Source organism: Narcine bancroftii, chromosome 5, assembly GCF_036971445.1.
Source record: "Narcine bancroftii isolate sNarBan1 chromosome 5, sNarBan1.hap1, whole genome shotgun sequence".
Lineage (NCBI taxonomy): Eukaryota > Metazoa > Chordata > Chondrichthyes > Torpediniformes > Narcinidae > Narcine > Narcine bancroftii.
In genome coordinates this window covers 26,609,007-26,625,780 of record NC_091473.1, presented here as the reverse complement: position 1 = coordinate 26,625,780, position 16,774 = coordinate 26,609,007, and the positions used below count along the sequence as shown (strand labels likewise).

Here is a 16,774-nt window from a genome sequence, read left to right as displayed (position 1 = left end):
AACAAAAGGAAAATATAGAAAAATAATTGACATGGTTAATATATATCATAGAACAGAAATTGGGTTTTGGAAGCTGGCCGTATTGCAGACACATTCACAAATGATGCCGGAACTGAAGTGAAAAGCAGTTTCTTGGCTTTGAATAGCACATTTGACAAAGAAAACCATCAATTTGGAAGCAGGATTTGAAGTGTCAGGAAATAAAATATATGGCCAGCTGAACGAGGTTTCTGGGAGGGTAATCTGAGAAGAAGCTTTACCTGTGAACCAATTTGAAGAGGAAACTTTAAGGGACAGAGCTGGAGAACTGATTTAGGGATGGAACTCCAACATAACAGAAATGGCTGATAGCATACCCATCAGTTTTGGGTGCTGGGATCAAATGGTAAAGGGAGAATTTTGGGATTCAGAATTGGTGAGAATCAGAATATAACCTTCAAAACCACGGTAAGTTTAGCTGTGGAAGTGTGAAAAATGTATGTGGACCTTCATTCCTTTGAGGACATGTACATAAGACACTGCCTCAAGAAGGCAGCCAACTTCTTAAAGGATGCACATCATTTTGGCCACAGCCTCTTCTGATGCTACCTTTGGGTAGAATGTACTGAACCCTAAAGTTTAGCATCTCTAGATTCAAGAATTTTTCTGAAATAGCAATCATGCTATTTAAATTCCCCTTGCACCCCTAACCAGAAACTACTCCATCTAAATTATTGAAAAACTATTGTTTTCTTGTACTAATTATAACTGTAAATGCTTATCTATCTATCCTTCATATTTATTATTGCTTCCTGTACTGGAGTCACTTAAAATATACTGTATTATAACTGAGTATGTATCTTTTTTTACAAAAGTAACTGTTTAGCTGAAGTAAGTCACAATTTTGGTGCTAATTTATATTGTATTTATGCATTTGACAATAAATTCATCATTAATATAGTTTAGCAGACAAGGTTTCAAATTCAAGGTTGAATAAAAATTGGTAATGATTCAACATACTGGAAGAAGAATGAAAAGTTAGCTGAATTGTGTACAATTTCACACAGAATGTCACCAAAATTTTAGGAAAGAAATCCCAGAGGTGCATGATTCAGTGATCATTGTGGGGGGGGGGGGGGGGGAATCAGAGGTGATGAAGGTGAACAACTTTAAATTCCTAGGAGTCACTGTCTCAGAGAACCTTACCTGGACCCATCATATCAATACCATCATGAAGAAAGCACCTTTACTTCCTCAGGAGTTTGTGGAGGTTTGTTATGACTTGGAAAACTTCAGCAAACTTCCACAGATGTGTAGTGGAATGAGTGCTGCCTGGCTACATCACAGCCTGATATGGAGGCACCAAAACCTCTGAGTGGAAAGCCTTGCAAAAGTTTGTGGTTGCAGCCCAGTACATCACAGACAAAACTTGCCCCATAATCAAAAAAAATCCATGGAAATCTACCATCAGAGAGCAGCAGCAATCATCAAGGATCCACATCACATGTTCTGTTTTTGCTACTGCCATCACGAAAAGGGTATTGGTGCCACAAGACTTGAACCACATGGTTCAGGAACAGTTGCTACCCCTTCACTCTTTCTTTGGCTTGGCTTCGCGGACGAAGATTTATGGAGGGGGTAAAAAGTCCACGTCAGCTGCAGGCTCGTTTGTGGCTGACAAGTCCGATGCGGGACAGGCAGACACGATTGCAGCGGTTGCAAGGGAAAATTGGTTGGTTGGGGTTGGGTGTTGGGTTTTTCCTCCTTTGCCTTTTGTCAGTGAGGTGGGCTCTGCGGTCTTCTTCAAAGGAGGTTGCTGCCCGCCAAACTGTGAGGCGCCAAGATGCACGGTTTGAGGCGTTATCAGCCCACTGGCGGTGGTCAATGTGGCAGGCACCAAGAGATTTCTTTAGGCAGTCCTTGTACCTTTTCTTTGGTGCACCTCTGTCACGGTGGCCAGTGGAGAGCTCGCCATATAACACGATCTTGGGAAGGCGATGGTCCTCCATTCTGGAGACGTGACCCATCCAGCGCAGCTGGATCTTCAGCAGCGTGGACTCGATGCTGTCGACCTCTGCCATCTCGAGTACTTCGACGTTAGGGGTGTAAGCGCTCCAATGGATGTTGAGGATGGAGCGGAGACAACGCTGGTGGAAGCGTTCTAGGAGCCGTAGGTGGTGCCGGTAGAGGACCCATGATTCGGAGCCGAACAGGAGTGTGGGTATGACAACGGCTCTGTATACCCCTTCACTACCAGACTCCAAAACACAAACTCAATCAGAGACTGATTTTTACTTTGCACATTATTCATCACTGATTTTTTTTTTCTGTATTGCACAGTTTCTCTACCTTTAATTCTTCCTTTACATATCTCTCCTTGGTGCGTGTATTTTTTCTTGAGTACTGATTTTTGTACTACCAATAAGCGGAAATTCTGCCTGGCCTATAGGAAAAAAGATTCTTAGGGTTGTAGGTGATATCATATATGTAATTCGACAATAAATCTGAACTTTTAACTTTGAACAATGGATAACCTTCAGAACAACAAGGGGCCCAACTGCAACAATATCAGATAAAGTGATCTAGGATTAAAGATAGAGACTGGAGTTATACTTAACCTGGAGTATGTAGCACGAAGAATACATAAAGAATGACATGAGCTGAGGACAAATCACTTCGTTCTTTCCAATGTTTAATTGAGGAAAACTCCAGTGTTATCAACTTTTCTCCTGGAAAATATGATTAATGCTTTCTTGTTTAGCTCAATTGTATGACATTGTACGATACTTAGCAGAGAAAATGGGTCTTCTGCGTTATTATGTGATAAAATCACACAGAGCTCAATTTATTCAGTAATGCTCATCTGAGTAACCTTAAGAGAGGAAAAAGCTTCCAGTCACAGGCAAATAAGCTGCAGCTATTTCATCCACAAATACCTCTCAATTAAATAAGTTATGAGTTTCCTTATTTCATGCTGCAATTGTCAAGTGATCTGAATTTCAATAGAGAAAAGTGATCTATATCCAAAGACAAATGTTATAACTCCAGTGCAAGCCAAGTCTGATCAGCAGAGCATTCTTAGTTGCAAATCAAAAAAGCTCATATAGGCAAACAATCTCATGCTAACAAATCCAAGCTATCGGCACAATTCAAGTCCACATACAGAGGCTTGTTCAAACTATAGAACCATACAAAACTACAGCACAGAAAAAAGGCCATTTAGTCCTTCTAGTCTGTGCCAACCATTATTTCTCTAGTCCCACTGACCTGCTCCCATTCCATAACCCTCCAGACCTCTCCCATCCATATATCTATCCAATTAAAAGGAAGCTACAAAAGGAAATCCATAGCTTGTTTCAAATGTGAATCCATAGGATCATATTAAATAAGTGAGCCAGATAATTTTGAGAATATAAAAAAAACTTTATTAATTTAGTAAAGGACCTCACACTATCAGGCACTGTTCTTTCCCTTTCACCTGGCAAAGTGAAAGAGACATGATCAGTCAAAGACAGTTTACTATTAATATTGACCAAAATATCAATGGGGCTTAAAGTAGAGGTATCTGTGACTGTGTGTATTATTTATGTCCTGGAATTGTTCAAAATTATATTCCTGGCCTGTTTCAGAAAGAAAAATAATTGTCTTATCCTGACAAATTTTACCTTTTATTCTTCATGATTATTTAAATGATCAATCGTCAAATGAAATTTGATTTCAGTAAAAATATATTGCTCACATTGGAGAAATTCAACATCGATTTGATAAGTTTTTCAACAAATTTTGTCAGTACACTTTATTTATGTTCTCTTGTCAAAAAGTCTAAAGTAAATCATGATAAATTGGTTGGTTTTCGTGAAGTGGCCATCTGCAGCCAGATAGATTGCAGGGATCAAAGTCAGATTATAATGTGATTTTGTTTGCAAAATGTTTATAAATATTGCAATGACACAATGTTGATAGCATACAACATTATTAATACCACGAGCTGAAAACTTGTTTGAATATTCTTTTAAGCTTTTAATTATTTACTCTAAAACTAATGTACTTCTAATTTACACCTTTGTAGATTTCATGTTGTAAAATCAATAAACAAGGGAATTGTTTTGTATGTGTCAAAAACAAATAGACTGATGTTTTGTGTATTTTTGAAACTAAAGGGTCAGGAATAGATGATCTGAAAAATCAATATGACACCTGCACTGTGGATATCGAACATGATTTCTGTGATCTCAGAAAGGAATATGGTCATTATAAAGCAACTGTTATTAAATTTATTTTGATTATTTTTAGACATACAGCACAGTAAAAGGCCATTTTGGACCTTGAGCCCATGCCGTCCAATTAACTTACAACACCCAGTACATTTTGAATGGTGGAAGGAAACTGGAGTCCCCAGGGAAAACCCACAGAGACATGAGGAGAATGTACAAACTCCTGACAGACGGTGTGGAATTCAAGCCCAAGTTCCGATCGTTAGTGCTGTAAAGGCACTGTGCTAACCGCTACGCCAACTGTACCACCTAGTAATTCTGAAAAGCTTACAGCAAGATTGTGAAATATTGTAGTTAAGCAATAGTTGGTTCATTTTCCCTACTCCCAAGTCTTTCCCTTGCAGAAGTCATCCATGAGCACCTGTGTGACAGAGAAGAGCTTTGCTAAAGAATGCAAACGTCAGCTTTATTCCATATTTACTGCTGATGGAGGAGAATGTCATTTTGGTCCATCATGTTTTCGGCAGCTCAGAGTAAAATCCCATAACACACTAGTTTTCTGTCTCACCTAATATCCCCACTCCTCTTCAGATTGTGAAACCTCCCTTGCCTGCATGTAGGAGGATTGTTACAGAATTGAGACTTGTGGCACAAAGCTTATGCAGATTGATTTTATATTTGATTTTAAAAGAATGCCATCATTGATGAGTTTATGGTGATTAATGTAGCTTATAGACAAACATTTTTAAGTCTTTAAACCATTTTAAAACTGAGGTTATTAACCCCTTCAGACCCACAATCCTAACGATCTTATTGTCAAAACTTTTGTAAGATCACTGAACAAGTAAATGGTTCACCTGAGACAGCATCTAAACCGAAGAGAACTGCAGGGATGTTGTGCTCTGGTGAGTACAGGAATTTGGTTCCAGGACTCCATTCCGACTCAATGATCCAGCTGGATGGTCTTATCTCTTGAAGGAAAGACTTGCTGCTTCTGGAAAGACTCGAGGAGGAAGACTGAGCATTTACATCAACAAAAAGCAGTGATGTCTCTGTTGTAAAGTCCTTCTAATCAGCAGAGATAGAATACCTCATGGTGAAATGCAGACCATTCTACCTTACCCTAATCTGCCCAAGCAATTCTCAACTATGCTGATTGCCATAGTCTACATTCCACCTTCGGCTCATGGCAGTGAAACCATGAAGGAGATTTACAGTGCCATCTGTGAAGCCCAGATCTCCCACCCTAATTGTGATCATGCCAACCTGAAAACAGTCTTACCATAGTTTCAATCTCATGTCAACTTCACCACCAGAGGAGAGAACACCCTGGATCAGGTGCAAAACAATGTTCTTGGTGTATACAAGGCTGCACCTCACCCCCATCTTGGTGTCTTGAATCATATATCTGTCCTGCTAACTTTGGCATATAGACTTTTACCTAAACAAACAAGGTCAGTTCACAGGGAGAACAAGACATGGCCAGGGCAATGAGTATCGGCAGGGGGTGGGGGAAGTGGTGGGGGGGGGGGGGAACAGCACTGCTGCAAGACTGCTTTGAAACTATAGACTTAAATTGTTTCAGGGAGGCAGTCATCTACAATGGTCATGTAAACATCAAGGAGTACACAAGTTTAGTAACTGGCTACATCAGCAAGTGCATTGAGGATGCAGAGGTCCGGGCCCTTCTCAGAGCTTGTGATACTGCATTCAGACAGGGGATAGGATGGCATTAAGATCAGCCAGGGCTGAACTCTCCTGTGCAATCCAGAAGGCAAAGCTGGGTATACAAAGAAGATCCAGAGAACAACTGACATCATGAAGCATATGTGGCAAGGGATCAAGACTATAATGCATCACAAGCCAACCTTGCTAGATAAAGACAATGGGAACCCTCCATTCCAAACAAACCGAACATCTTCTATGCCTTTTTTGTTGAGAAGAAAAGGATGATGCTGACAAAAGCTCCATGACACTCCGATAAACGGGCCCCCAGCATAGCTGCAGACAAGGTGAGCTGAACCCTATCCAAAGCGAGCTCACACAAGGCAGCGGGATCAGACAGCATAGTTGGTTGGGTATTGAAGGACTGCACAGACCAATTGATGGAGGACTTGACGGACATCTTCAATAGTTCACTGCAGCAATCCATCAACCCCATAGAGTTCAAGACAGCCACCATCATCCCGTTTTGCAAGAGGGCAAAAAAAAAGCAGACCTCAATGTCTCCCTTTCTGAGCATCTGGTGGTGGACACATCAAAGCACACCTACCAGAGATGCTAGATTCATTTCAATTTGCCTCAAGAAGAAACTGATCCACAGACAATGTTATAGCCTTGTCTCTTCACTTTGTCCTGACCCACCAGGAAAATGATGCTTCATTGACCAGGCTGTTCTTCGACTTCAATTCAGCATTTAATACAATTATTCCCCTCAATGAGACTCAACACCCCTCATTGTAACTGTATTTTGGATTTCCTAACGAAAAAAACACAGTCTGTCTGGGTCAGAAGCAGAATGTTGAGCACTGTCACGCTGAGCACTGGAAGACTCAGGGCTATGTTCTCACCTTGCTCCTGTTTACACTACTGACCCACGAATGCATCGCCACATCCAGCTCCAACAGTCATCAATTTTGCAGATGATACAACAGCAGTGTCCTAATCAGCAATAACGATGAGTCGCACCACAGAGAAGAGGTATAAAATCTCACGATACGGAGTGAGAGTAACAACCTGAGTCTCAAATGTGGACAAGACAAAAGAGATGATTATAGAATTTAGGAGGACCAGGAATGACTACACTCCATTACACATCAATAACTCTGTAATGGAGAGAGGGAAGAGCAAAAGGTTCCTTGGAGTTCACTTAACTTTGTGACCTATCGTCGACACACACTTGTTTGAAAGGTGCATCAGCGGCTGCACTTCTCGAGAAGACTGCGGCAAGAAAGGCTACCGACAACTATTATTTCAACCTTCAATAGGAGCTCTATTGAGAGCATCCTGGCCGGTTGTATAACATTGTGGTACGGTTCCTGCACAGAAATGAAACAGAGGTCAATCTACAGGAACATAAAAGTGACAGAGAAGATTACAGGAATCTTCCTATCCACATCGATGTGATCAATTGGGATTTTTGTTTGAAAAGGGCATGCAAAATCATAGAGGAACCCTTCCATCCCGCATATAGCATCTTTCAGCTGTTCCTGTTGGGATAGAGATACAGGGGTGTCAGAGCCAGGACCACCAGGTTGAGAAACAGCTTCTTCCCACAGGCAGTGAGAGTGCTGACCGACCAAAGGAACTGCTCACACTAATCCATCCAAGACTCTCATCTTTACAATGTAATATTTAGTTATTTATTTGCAACTATTAATACTTGTCTTGAATATGTATGTTTTGTCTGCAGGTGTGTCTCCTTGTTTTGCACTGAGGACCAAAGAACGCTTTTTCATTGGGTTGTACTTGTGAAATCAGATGACAATTGACTTCACTTGAAATTGTCAGGTGAGGAATAAAGAGTTAATGCATCTTAGGAAGCTGAAGATGAGATATACATCACCATGATCCAATTAAAAGGTAACAAAAACTGGAGGAGCTAATACCATTGAACCCTGATCAATGACATTCAGATCAGAGGAGAATATAGTTATACACAACAGAAATCTGATTATCGTCAACAATGAAAGTTCTTCAAAATATCACACTGCTGTATATGTATGAGTGCACAAATTGTGTTAATTTTTAATCAATATTCTAATATATGTACTTAACTAGAACCATAGAATATTACAGCACAGAAGCAGGCCTTTCAGCCCATTTGGTCTGCGCCTCCTCCCATTAACCTGCACCTGCACCATAGCCCTCTCTACGCCTCCCATCCATGTTCCTGCCAAATTTCATATAAAATCTTGAAATTGAACCCATATCCATCATTTCCGTTGACAGGTCATTCACACTCGCCATCTTCTGAGTGAAGTTTACTACAATGTTCCCTTCCCTTTTCACCACCCTCATCCACCCTCAGTGGGATATGTCCATTATCAACACCCTTCATAAATTTGTATACCTCTATAAAATAACCCCACATTCTCCGACGCCCCAGAAATAAAATTCTGACCTATTCAACCTTTATTTTTGATTTAAGTCCTCACAATGTTCTTGTACATTTTCTCTGATGTCTTTCCTGTGGGTAGATGACCAAAACGATACTCAATACTCCAAATTTGGTCTTACCAACTTCTACTGATATTTTACATCTGACATTCAGCAGATTAAATGAATTTAAATGTAGTAAAATGTCATTAGGTACAGCATTGCATTTAGCTATGATTTAGCATTAATTTGCCTATTTTGCAAAAAAAGGATTGAGGTTATTATGATGTCAGAATAATGAATGACACAGTGTTGCATTCCAGAAACATTTAACTGTTGACAAATGTTACCCCCGCTCTTAATTTCCTAAAGTTGGAGGTAACCATTACAGAATGGAGTACCACATATGTGTGTTATTATGTGTGTAAATAGGCACTACATTTCCCTGCTTGCAATGTGTTTGGTTGTGTGGAAACCGTAAGTGGTATACAACGACAGTCTAGGCATTGTCACTGGAGGTCAGTTGAAACAACTCGAGGAAAATAAAGTTGTTTAAGTGTTAAATCCACATAAATTTGATCTTCTTGAAAGAACAAGCATAACATGGTGTCAGAAGTGTCTGAGTGAGTAAGAGAAGACAATAGTTCGTAAGCAAGCATAAGTTAAGTTCTCCCACACCAAGGCAGTTTACCTGCAATCTAGCTGAGATTGGAAATGCTTCAAACAGCGATTCAACATTTATTTAGACGGTGGTGAAATGGGAGAGACCGATAGAAAACCGAAAGCATCTATGTTTCTGCATGTGATGGGTAACGATGACTTGGACATCAGTAATAGTCTTCAAATTCTTGAGCTTTCACTTTGGACACTCTGATGACAAAAATTGGGGAGCATTTTGTTTCAAGTAAAAATGTCATGTTTGAGAGATTCAAGTTTTACTCCTGTGACCAGAACAAGGTTTGACCTTTGACCAATGCTTAGCCAAGCTTCACACACTGAATAAATCCTGTGAATCTGGAGATTTGAAAATTTGACTCATTAAAGGCAGAATAGTTTGTGGAATCCCAGATGATGGACTTAGATAAAGACTTGGTGAAAAAGATTTGACTCTGGAAAAGGCTGTGAATATGAGCAGGTCAGCAAAGACCATACGAGCACAAGCTAAGGAGCTGCACAAGATAGACACAACGGTTAAGGAGCTGCAAAGGCTAGACACAACAGTGTCCTGCCCATGAAAAATCCTGCAATAAATGTGGGAAAAAGAATCATTTTGCAAAGTTCTGCAAAGCAGGCGATATACAGTGGTCGAAGAAATGGAGGAATTCTTTGTGGATTCACTACAGACTATTGCTGGCAAAATGGAATGGATCATTCCAGTGACTATGAATGAGACAATAATTCCATTTAGGATCAACACCGTAGCCCAGATGAATTTGTAATCTATGGATGATTACAAGATCCTCACCATAAATAGCACAATTTATCCTGTGAAATTAAAAGTGATAGGCAACACTGGAGAGAACGTTCCAGTAAAAGAGGGCTGTATGGTGACCTTCAAAACAAAGGGCAACTTCTAAGGTCACAGGTATTGATTGTAGAAAAGAGAGTGCAGCCAATATTAGGCCTTGATGCAGGTGAAGAGCTCGATTTGGAGAAGAGTTTTCATAATGGCTTCACAAACTGAAGATAGCACACAATAGTCATGGAAGAAAGGATAACTACATTGGAGAAGCAATGTACAGAGAGAATCAACCTCATTACATGACAAGAATGACAAACTGGAAAATGAGTTGGCAAGTAAGGATGCCTTTTTACGCCATCTAAGAGACAAAAACAGAGTCGCATGAACGTCTGGAATTGGCTGAACAGAAACTGTATCAAAAAATGAAGTGAGCAGAAGGAGTAGAAGCTGAACTTGCCCACTGAATTGAAGCTCTGACAAAGGGTGAAGTGTGGCATGGCAGTAGAGAAAAACACAATAAGTAACTGTCAGCCACAGTGGACAGAATGTTGATAGAGTCTAATGAACAACTTCAGCTGCATCTAAAAGAAGGTATTGCTGCATTAGATGATAAGAATATATCGATACAAGAATCTGAACTCTTAAGAAAACAACTTGAAGAATCTCTTCATGATAAAGAATTGCAAAATTCAAGCCATCTTCTTACAGCTGCAAAGCTTAAAGGAGCCGCCACACCATCAGATGAGGAACTGGCAGCTATGTTGCCCACCACAGCAGCTGTGGCCAAGATTGTGAAGCATGGAATGAAGCTCACAGAAATGCATAATGGAATAATCAATTACTATTAGCAAAACAGGAACATAAGAGAGTGAATAAATATTTGGATGAAATTGTAGAAGAAGTGGAGCTTTCATCTCCACTTCTGAAGATCCCACATGAAGAATATGAACATGTGCAAAAATCTGTGGCAAATCTCTCAGCTAAATTAGAAGATGACATGGAGAAAAATATGCACTGATGGAGTGAATAAGCATGCTTCATTACTCAACAGGGGGAATCAGAAATACAAACTTGTCAGATCTTCAACAGCAGAATAGGGTGTTTTTGATGAAACAAGAAGATGTGTGAGGAAATTATATTTTACATGAAGATGAAGTTAGTTCTGCTGACATAAGTAGTTCCTATGAAGTGATTTCTCAGGATCTGGTGATCTATCAAAATGTTGAGGAACTGCAACAGCAAAATCAACAGCTACGAGTGACTGTTTGTGAACCTGCTGATAAACAGGAACCTCTTCACAGATTTTTGAACTTTAGCCGAATCTTGCCGATGCCCTGAATTAATTTGAATGACTTTGTAAAGCCAGAAGTTCCCTGATGCAACTGGTGGAAAGAGACTGACTCCAGAATGTTTTTTTTTTGTGTCTTTTTAAAGGGGAAAGATGTCTTATTATGTATGTAAAAAGAACTAGATTTCCCAGCATGAAATGCACACGGTTGGGTGGAAACCGGAAGTGGTATATGACAGCAGTCGTGGATGATGTCGTGGGAAGTCAGTTGAAGCAGCTCGAGGAAAATAAAGTCATTTAAGGGTTAAACTCGTGTTAAGTTGTTTTTCTTGAAAGAACAAGCATAACAATATGCATAAGGAGTTGCAAGAGAGTTGCAAAACAAACCTGCAATGGCGAGTTCCACAATGTGAGGATTGGAAATCAGTTTTCAACAACTTTTTAAAAAAAAACTGCAGAGGTCAATCAGAATATGTTGTAACTATATTTCAGTGCAAAAAGATCAATTTTAAATTAAATTCTTGCTACAACAATATCTAATGCTTGACAGCTACTATGAGGATGTAAATGGTGAAAATAGGCTCCAGCTAATAATAGATTATGCCCAATCTCTCCAACACAGTGACTCATACTGGGGATACACTTCCACAGTGCTAGCAATGATCCAGCATCTCTGTCAGAAACCACTCTTTGTTGTCTGGATAGTGAACAATAATGTGATGGTGGAAGGTATCATTCAACCTTGCCCTCCGCAGTCTTGAAATGTATGCATTTTGAACAAATGTCAACAGGAAAAGCTCAAGCACCATCACCCACCTCATTCCCTCAGTGTGTGCATGCATGCATACATGCATTCAGCAGAGACAAATGGAAATGGATATCCCTCTATGCTCGTTCCTGCAGCCAACCAAAGGATGTGAAATGAGATGTGACATGTCCTTCACACATAATATTTAGGGTTCATGTATGAGTCTCTCTAAAAACAAATCAACCAGTTTAATCCCAGTCACGACACTGAATTTTACATGATCACTACTAAATTGTTTTTTTTTGTGTCCTCAATGATTTACTGTTAGTAAAGTACCATGTGGCCATGAAACTCTCAAATATAAAAGCAATGAGAATTATGGTTAAGAAATGCACGATGGTGTTAATAACCTTCATTATAAAGTGACCAAATAACAGTTCACTTTTTGTAATGAAGCAAAATTCCTTTTATATCGTGCTGCATTTGTTCATGTCACTGTAAATCAAAGACCTTTGAGTATGGGTCCAACTGAATTTCTATGGGAGAATTTTCATTATTTTCTCCAACACCCACCAAATAAGTGTTTCAAGTAAAAAATAGTCACTTTTAATCTTGCTTCCTCAGTATAGATTTTTGAGTCAACTGTCTGTATTATTCTCTGTGAACAAATGACTGGTAACTTAAATTTGACACATTTTGCAAAATAATGAGACAAGCATGAAATTTAATTTCCTCAAATACTTTCATTCACCCAAAAGTAATACACAGTAAACAGAGAAATGGGTGCATGAGATACTATTCACTCAAACTTTTAATGATTTTAAGAGATATGCACATTCTATTTCAATGCTGAAAGAGCCTGTCTTCCAGCCATTCTCATTTTCCTTTTGGACAATCCAATCATTGCCATTCATGTGTCATTCTTGTGTACCCTGGCTACATTGGGTTCCTTTCTTTTCTTTTAAAAATATTTTTATTGATTTTAACATATAAGCATAAAACAAAATTGACAATTACATAGTTCATTTGTATTCAAGTAAACACACACAAAAAAGGCAATAAAAATCAAGATAAAACTGCATTAATAATTGCTTATAATACCTCAAGAACATTTAATTGAAATGTGATCTATGTCACCATGTTAAATTCATTTGTTGAAATAACTTGGATAAAATAAAGGAAAAAAATAAGAAAAAAAAACTAAAAACTAAAACTAGATCTAATCTATCCCCTCCCTCTAAACAAGGTGACTTTATAAATTATGGAAAATGGAAAGATAATTCATCCCCTACTCATACACAGCAAGTTATATTTAAGTTTAGATAAAATTAAAGACAGAAAGTTTCAATTTATTAATTTGTGGGGCCATTCTTTGAATTTATTTTATAATTGGAAGATTTAAAAATTATTGTATGTTGTTAGTTTTATTTTGCCTGTTCTCCAGGGGTCATCAATAGTTCCACATTATTGATTTTTTTTACATCGGGATTCAATGAAGAAATTATGTAGATTTACCTAATCACACTTTTTTTCAAATGCCTTTCTTACTCCTTTTACCATAAAAATCTCTTGGCTATCAGCAGGCATCCAGTTCTTGCATATTCACATGCTTAATCACTTGATCAAATAGCAGACATCAAAGAAAGATGCCCACATATTCCCAGACATCACTGATGTGTGAACTTCTCTTTTTTCCAACACAAATGTTAATCGGAGCCCTCTAGCATCTTGAAATGATGTTCTGGGAACTTGGAGAGCAACAATTTACATGATATATATGACAAAAGCAGCACAAACAAAAAGTAAGACTTCAAATCTTTCTTTGGCTTGGCTTCGCGGACGAAGATTTATGGAGGGGGTAAAAAGTCCACGTCAGCTGCAGGCTCGTTTGTGGCTGACAAGTCCGATGCGGGACAGGCAGACACAATTGCAGCGGTTGCAGGGGAAAATTGGTTGGTTGGGGTTGGGTGTTGGGTTTTTCCTCCTTTGCCTTTTGTCAGTGAGGTGGGCTCTGCGGTCTTCTTCAAAGGAGGTTGCTGCCCTCCAAACTGTGAGGCGCCAAGATGCACGGTTTGAGGCGTTATCAGCCCACTGGCGGTGGTCAATGTGGCAGGCACCAAGAGATTTCTTTAGGCAGTCCTTGTACCTTTTCTTTGGTGCACCTCTGTCACGGTGGCCAGTGGAGAGCTCGCCATATAACACGATCTTGGGAAGGCGATGGTCCTCCATTATGGAGACGTGACCCATCCAGCGCAGCTGGATCTTCAGCAGCGTGGACTCGATGCTTCAAATAGAGCATCTAATAAACACTACATGTGAGATAAAAGGCAGATCAAACATTATAAAATAAAAGTTGGTTGTTTCGTGATTCTCTTTTGAATTACCTGTGGGACCAAATTTAAAAAGCTGGGGTTTTTTTTGTTGTTATAATGATGAGGAAGGTAGTAATAAATGTAATAATTCTGCAGAAAAATTGACTTGCCTTTTATGCAATAAACCAGGGTCTAAAATTTTTGATGTGAAACGAGTGCATAAATTTGAATTTTCATTCCACTGACTCCAACACAGAAGCATGCAAAACAGCAGAACCTTGGACAAGTTTCAAGATTACAGTGATAAACTCACAAAAGCAGAAATACAAAAGTTGCTATCAGTTTTGTGGTGTAATGATCACCACGAATTGTTTAAAGCTTATTTCAGATCAAAAAAATGTCAAAGTCGTGAATGGATTTCCTCACAGAAGAAACCCGGCCTGGTTCAGTGATGCTCAGTGGATTTTAGGGTAAGGAATAGTGGTTGTGACAAGTTATAATAGATGCTGTTCCTTATTCTTTGAAGGATTGAACACAGAGAAAGAATCTTACGAGTAATCCCTACTACAAATTGTTTAAAGTTAAAGAGAAAACCAATCTAGCCATGGTAAATGTTCCAAAATGTTTATTGCATTTTTCTTCCAACAGTGACCTTCTTAACGTTTGGGGCAAAGACACTTCTTTCCTTCATTTGTTCTTGTGCTCCTCAGTTTTAAATTTGTAATCAGAAAATTCACGTGATTAAAGTGTACATTCCAGATTTTATTCAGTTACTTGTATATATTTTGGTTTGACCATGTAGAAATTACATAACCTTTTATACATAGACCCCTCATTTCGGGGCGTCATAATATTTGGGCCATAGCCATGGTATATATATTTTAAAGTTTGTTGCACATCCCTTGCATGCAGTGACTGCTTGAAGACTGTGATTCATTGACATCACCAGGTGCTGAGTATCTTCTCTGGTGATGCTCTGCTAGGTTTCTAGTACAGCCATGTTCTGCTGCTGCTTGTTTGGGGTTTTGTCCCCTTAAATTTCTCTTCAGCAGATGGAAAACGTGTTGAATTGGAATTAGATTGATTTGGCCTTTCAAGAATTTTCCAGTTTTTAGTTTTGAAACACTTTTTTGTTGTTTTTGCAGTATGGTTGGGATCATTAGGATGAAGCATCGCTCAATATGTTTGGAGACATTTACTTGAAATTCTACCAATAAGATGTTTCTGTACACCTCAGACTTCATTTTGCTTCTGTCATCACCAGTTCTGTCATCAATGAAGATAAGTGCGCCAGTACCTGTGGCAGCCAGACATGCCCAGGCCATAACACTCCACTACTATGTTTCATAGATGAGGCAGTGTCCTTTGGCTCTTGGGGCAGTTCTTTTATGCCTCCACACTTTACTCTTGCCATCACTTTGATTCTGGTTAATCTTGGTCTCATCTGTCTGCAAAACCTTTATTTCCAGAATTCTGCAGACTCTTTTAAATACTTCTTGGTAAACTGTAATCTGGCCATCCTGTTTCTGTGGCCAACAAGTGGTTTGCATCTTGCAGTCTACCCTTTTCATTTCTGTTCATAAATTATTCTATGGACAGTAATCATTGATACATCCAAACCTCTCTCCTAAAGAGTGTTTCTGATTTGTCAGATGGATGTTTGGGATTTTTCTTCATCATGATGAGAATTCTTCTGTCATCAGCAGTGGAGATCTTTCTTGGCCTATCAGTCCCTTCGAAATTACTGAGTACACTGTGCTGTTTCTTCCATTGTAATAAAGAAACTTGGGTTCTTTTACAATAACTATATTAGCTAAAATGCACACGATCTCATGGAGGCATCCATTTTGAATATACTCCAAGTTGCAATAACTCATATTTGTCTCCCTCTAGTGGTCAGGATGATCACTACCATTCTATCATTACATCCCCTTTGAGATGTTTAATCTAATAAAATAACACAAAAATACAGTATTCATTTCAATTTAAAGTTCAACATAAATGTAAACACAACAACAGTAGCACAAACTTTTTAAGTGTGCAGTTCTTTTTCTTTTAGAGATTCAGTTTGACAGGTGCTTTGATAACATATTTGGATCTTCTTAACACAGGTGCATGTGTCAGCTTTGCTGGTCCATCACTGTCATGACTACTACTGGTGGTGTTTCCTCTGTTGCTGTGCAGGCTGGATCCTTTGTCCGTCTCTGCAGTATCCATTTTCAGCAGGCTCTTTTGATTCTTTATCAGTATTTGACCATCCTCTCTTCTGACAGTGTAGGATCTTGGATTTACATCCTCCAGAGCAGTAGTCTTTTTGTCGTAAGTGGGGTAATCTCTGAATCTTATAGTGTCATGTTGTGCCAGTGGCTTGAGCTTCTTACAGACTTGTCATAGTTCACTTTTTGTCTCCATTACAGGCACTTTTATTTGTGTTCGACATTTTTGATATCTCTGTTTTTGTTTGAGCCTGCAGAATAGGGAAGTGTGGTGTGTAGTCTATGTCCCATCAGAAGCTCAGCGGGTGACATGCCTTGTTCAAGTGGCAAAGCTCTGTAACTCAATAGATATAGATAAGGATCTGAGCCACTGTCTTCTGGTTTCTTGATTAACTGTTTAACTATGTAAACTCTTTTCTCTGCTTTACTATTTGTGGATGCAGAGGACTTGAAGTCA

The 16,774-nt window shown here is 39.1% G+C and overlaps 1 protein-coding gene across 35 annotated transcripts in view; it reads right to left on the bottom strand.

Annotated features, from left to right (window-relative positions):
* LOC138763207 (contactin-4-like) overlaps positions 1 to 16,774 on the bottom strand; it is a 2,221,540-nt gene that overhangs the window by 1,217,012 nt on the left and 987,754 nt on the right. The window contains exon 1 of one of the 35 annotated variants that reach the window (XM_069936993.1): positions 2,598 to 2,658. The exons of the other annotated variants lie outside the window; for them this stretch is intronic. The gene's annotated coding sequence lies outside the window, so the exon portion shown is untranslated. Of the gene's footprint in view, positions 1 to 2,597; positions 2,659 to 16,774 lie in introns of those variants that run through there. 35 annotated transcript variants of the gene reach the window in all.